We start from the raw sequence: 6,000 nt of genomic DNA, 5'->3' as shown, positions 1-6,000 counted from the left end.
TGTCATTAAAATGCAGTTATGGTCTCAAAGTGCCACTCTCCTTTTTGTTCCAAAGTGAAGTTTAGTGCTACAATTGCTGACTTTACCTACAAAATACATTGTGCTCCTGCTAACATTGCAAATTCTAAAGAGCAATGGGCTGGCAACACAGAACTCCATTCAGCATTAGAATTGTCAGCACAGTTCTGATAGCTGAATCTCTTCAACTTATCCAAAGGTATCTCATTGGACAGCTTCACTAGGAAGTTGGGAGCTATGTAGCTTAGAAGAACTAATTGGATTGCAAACTCAGCTCATTAAGGGTGGATGGAAACCTCTGATTCAATAAAGGCAGTCAATGTCATCATGTTTATTAGGACATTTTAAAGCCAGAAAATGCATTCAAAAGCACATTTTAAAAAGTCATCAGTCACAATCTTTGTTTATCACTATTTAATGTAAATAATTTTGTACATTCTTTCTATGCACCATTAATTTAACTGTCACCATTTTAAGAAAATTAGATAATGGTTTCATACTGCCTTTCATGGTTTAAAATGATACGAAGTTATATCAAAGTGTTATGCACTTGGTGAGTTTTCACATAACAAACAGAGATAAATAAACATTGATTTTAATTTTATTACAGCAGGTTTACTAATATTCAATCAAAATAAGAATGGACAAGGAAAAGAGAGGAGGAAGAAAAGGAGATTATGGGTTGGAGGGAGGTAGAGGGAAGAAGCATCATGTTCCCAAATCTATATATATTAAATGCAAGAAGTTTTATTTCTTAAACAAAATAAAAAATCCATAAATTTCAAGGCTATCAAGACAAAACGTGAAGAGTTGTCTGACCTTTCTTCTACTTTTCAGTTATATTTTCTAATAAAACTTAAATATCAAAGTTGTTTTTCCAGTCTTTCTACTTAATGCCTATTGCTACACAGTATATTATTTCAAACAAGAGGCCATGCTACCTACATTCTTTTTGTTTTAACCTGAAATCATTCTCTAACATCATATACCAAGTAATCATTTCTCGTTTTGTTCCACCTTTTTTTTCAAATGCTTTCTAAAATGTCATTTACTTGTGTTTCACTTCTGCCTGGAATTCCTATCTGTGAGAGATATGTTATCCTTATGTCTTTAATTTTAGTTTAACCTTTTTATTGTGATATAATTGTAGATTTGATGAGGCTGTATAAAATAACACAGAGCCATCTCATGTAACTTTCATCAAGTCTTCCCCATGGTAGCATCTTAAAAAACTATCACACGGGGGCCGGCGCTGTGGCACAGTAGGTTAATCCTCTGCCTGTAACACTGACATCCCATATGGGCGCCAGTTCTAGTCCCGGCTGCTCCTCTTCCAATCCAGCTCTTTGCTGTGGCCTGGGAAAGCAGTAGAAGATGGCCCAAGTCCTTGGGCCCCTGCACCCATGTGGGAGACCAGAGGAAGCTCCTGGCTCCTGGCTTCGGATCGGCGTAGCTCCGGCCATTGCAGCCATTTGGGGAGTGAACCAGCGGACAGAAGACCTTTCTCTCTGTCTCTCCCTCTCATTGTCTATAACTCTAACTCTCAAATAAATAAATAAGATCTTAGAAAAAAACGATCATACAATATCACAACCAAGATATCGAAAAATATAAGATAGAGAATATTTTTTATCATCACAAGAATTTTTTTTGCCTTTTATAACCATGTCCATTTCCTCCTCTTCTTCCTCCTTATAGCCTAACAACCATTCATCTGTTCATCTGTACAATTTTGTCATTTTGAGAATGCAACATAAATGGAATCATAAAGTATGTGAGCTTTAGGAATAGGTTTGTTCACTCCAAATAATTCTTTGGATACTCTTACAAGTTATGTGTATTGATACTTTGTTCTCTGTGTCTATGAGGATTGATCCTGGTGTGTATTAGCAGGTTGTTTTGTCTTCTACCTCCAGTAAAGACTTCTGAATTATTTCCAATTTGGAATTCTATGAATAAAGCTACTATTAACAATTGTATAAAGGCTTGTGCATTAATATAAATTTCCCTGCTTCTGGAATATACTCAGGTGTGAAATCACCCGATTATATAACAGTTACAGGATTAGTCATAAAAGAAATGGATGAATTTTTTTTTTTTTTTGACAGGCAGAGTTAGACAGTGAGAAAGAGAGACAGAGAGAAAAGTCTTCCTTCCGTTGGTTCACCCTCCAAATGGCCACTAACGCCAGCGTGCTAAGGCCAGTACACCACGCTGATCCAAAGCCAGGAGCCAGGTGCTTCTCCTGGTCTCCCATGTGGGTGCAGGACCCAAGGACTTGGGCCATTCTCCACTGCCTTCCCGGGCCACAGCAGAGAGCTGGACTGGAGGAGGAGCAGCTGGGACAGAATCCAGTGCCCCAACCGGGACTAGCAGGCAGAGGATTAGCCTAGGGAGCCGTGGCGCCGGCCGTACTATAATTTTAATATGTGCTTTCCTAACAGCTAATGATGTTGCATATTTTGTCATGTGTTTTGTACTATCTTTATATTTTCTGGTGAATTGATGAAACATACTGAAGAGTCTTTTACCCATTTTATCATTAGATTGATTTTTTTCTTTAAAATGTTGAGGGTTCTTTTGTATTCTGTATATTGGCCTTTTGTTAATTGTACAATTTACAAATATTTTCTCTGTATAACAGAAAAAACTATAAATTTTTTCCTATACTCTAAACAGGATTTTTCACAAAGCAAATTTTCTTTATTACAATGAAGTTTCACTTTTTACATGTATCCACATTGAATTTGTGTATCTCTTTTTTTTTTCTGGTTATAAATATCCAGTTGTTCCCATACCGTTTATTGAAAAACTATCATTCACTATTGAATTAGGTTTGTGTTTTTGTCAAAAATCAGTTGAATATACTTGTACTGATAGATTTATAAGTTTTATATTCAATTCCATTAATCCATATGTCTATCTTATCATCAATATCACAAAGTTTTGATCAATCTAGTTGCAGAATAGTGAAATAACATAGATATGTTCCTCTTATTGTTTTTTTTTTCAAAATTGCCGTCATTAATATTTCCTTTGTTTTGTCATATACATTTTATAATACTGTCGATGTTTTTCAAATAGTTTGCTGTTGCGGGTTGGAGGGACCTTATGGGGGGGAAGCCATTGTAATCAATATTCTGTACTTTGGAAATTTATATTCATTAAATAAAAGTTAAAAAAATAGTTTGCTGAGATTTTGATAGGATTTTGTTAAATATTTGTATTCATTTGGGGAGAATTAACACATTTAATAAGTTGAGTCTTCTGACCTGTGAACATGGTGCGTCTCTCCATTTATTTATCTTCTCTATTCCTATCATCAGCATCTTAGCATACAAAGCTTTAACATGTTTTGGCATGTTACCCCTAAATACACATTTTTACCAATCTTATAGACATGTTCATTTGGAACATCCCCATGTTTCTTGCTAGCATATAGAAAGAAATAAAATTGATTTTTATATGCTTATCTTTCATCCTAAGATGTTACCAGTCTGATGTTTTTAGTTTTAAATGTTTTACTTCATATTTCTTGATATTTTCCTAGAAAGACAGTGATGTATTCTGAAAACAGACACAGTTCAATTTTCTCTTTCTGATTTGTCTACATCTTATTTCTTTTTATTGCCTTCTTTTTATTACCTCCCATCCCTATATTGAGATAGAGTGATGACAGCAGATACGTTTGCCTTGTTCCCAAGCTCATGGGGAAAGAATTCAATCTTTATCAGTAAGTACAAAGTTAACTGTTGGAGCTATTTATATACTCTTTATCACATTATAGAATTTTTCCTCTATTCTTATTTTAATAGGGTGAATTGTCATGAATAGGTATGGAATTCTGTCAGTATTTTGAGCTCGGTAGTGTAATTGTGTAATTTTCCTTTTCTATACTACTTTATGGCAGATTACATTGATTTTTCTAAAAAAATACTGAACCAACCTTAAGTTCTTGGAATACATTCCACTTGGTCATGGCATTTAATTCTTTTTATATGCTGATTAATAGCAACTAATCACCTGAAAAAAAAAGAAAGAAAAAGTAATGGGAGAACAAAAAGAATAAAGCCTCAGCAACCAATAGGACTATAACAAGTGATCTAGGACTCATATCACTGGGATCATGGAAGGAGGTGAGGATGAGGGTGGATCTGAAAAAGCACTTGGAGAGATATTGGCTGGAAACTACCACAACTAGACAAAAGATAAACCTAAAACATAGAAAAGCTGAGAATATTTTACTGTATAAGCCCAAAGAAACTCACACCAAAGAATAGTAATAAGCAACAATCTAAACATTAAAGCAAGAAAAAAAATTGAAAACAGCAGGTAATTTCTATTTTTCAGTTTTCAAATTCATTAGTTTTCCCATCAAATCTTCCTTCTGAGTTCATCTCCATCCATACAGTTATTTATTGTGACTTTTGTACTCTCTAGTTCACATTCCCCTGATTTGATCATTTGTTGTATCTTATTTTTCTTTGCTATGGAATTCTATTTTCCCATTTATTTCAAACATATTTGCATTGGCTTGTAGTTCATTTTTTGCTTTAGTCCTGTGTCAAAGATAACAGTTTCCCAGGTGCTTGGGCCCTGCACCCCATGGGAGACCAGGAAAAGCACCTGGCTCCTGGCTCCTGCCATCGGATCAGCGCGGTGCGCCGGCCGCAGCGCGCCGGCCGCGGCGGCCATTGGAGGGTGAACCAACGGCAAAGGAAGACCTTTCTCTCTGTCTCTCTCTCTCCCTGTCCACTCTGCCTGTCAAAAAAAAAAAAAAAGATAACAGTTTTACATTGTCCATAGGTTGCTTACTTCTTTCTTATGATAGTTTTCAAAACATATTTATTTATTAATTTAAAAGCCAAAGTTACAGAGAAAGAGAGAGAGAGAGAGAGAGAGATCCACCACTGCTGGTTCACTTCATAGATGACTGCATTGGTAAGCCAGGAGCTTCTTCTGGGCCTCCCATGTGCGTGACAGGGTTCAAAGCACTTGGACTATCTTCCTCTGCTTTTCCCAGACCATTAACAGAGAGCTGGATCACAAATAGAGCAACTGCAACTCCAACCAGCGGCCATATGAGATGCTGGCTTTGGAAGCCATGGCTTTACCAGCTATGCCACAATGCTGGCCCCTGTTTACTTCTTCAGAGAAGGGTAGAATATCTTCACTCAAACTTCACTCAAACTCTTGTAGTTGCTCACTGGGCCTCTTTGAAGTGGGTCACCATTGTCTTGTGCTCTGTCTCCTTGTAGAACTTGGAGCAACTACATGAGCATCTTCTGTATCTGTTGTTGAGTCCATTATGTTGTGGAGTCTGCATATGTCATAGAGTCCATTCCAGGACAGCGGTGATGAGGTGTTGCATGGTTAGAAGGATATGCTGCTCACATCACTAGCCTGTCTCCCAGCCAGGGTAGCTCTGACCAAATCAAACTTTGACTTGGTGACTTTGGTTGGAAATCTGCTCACTTTATATAATTAAAAATTTTTAAAAATTTAAAAAGTCTTAAAATAACCCATCAGTGCCAAAAAATTTTTAACTCACACCATTAATTTATACACTGCCCATATAAACAGATGCTTTGTCATGCCTCCTTAACACCGCCATGAAATGAAACTATGGCTTATTCTGTCCTTCCTCTGGCAGACTAGAGCAGAGTATCACAGCCGTGTGGAGATAAATGTCAAAGTTCCCCAATAAGCTTCAGTTGATACTTGAAGAATAGCTCCTTATGACTTTTGGGTACAGTATGGAGTTCTGGCTCCCTACTAAATCTCTTCTTAATGGAAAAGGCTTATGAGAGATGCTAATGTCTGCTACTGCTACTCTTGTAGCCTTTATTGGCATTGTGAAAGTGACAATGTTACTGTGGGATAGTGGTAAAAGTCCCGACTCGCCCATTGGCTTCCTTTGACCCACAGAGCATTGGGAGTAGGGATGGAGTGTTCTGGGTCTCTACTAACCTTCTCTGATAA

Source organism: Oryctolagus cuniculus, chromosome 1 (genome assembly GCF_964237555.1).
Source record: "Oryctolagus cuniculus chromosome 1, mOryCun1.1, whole genome shotgun sequence".
Taxonomy (NCBI): Eukaryota; Metazoa; Chordata; class Mammalia; order Lagomorpha; family Leporidae; genus Oryctolagus; species Oryctolagus cuniculus.
Note: the sequence above shows the minus strand (reverse complement) of the source record.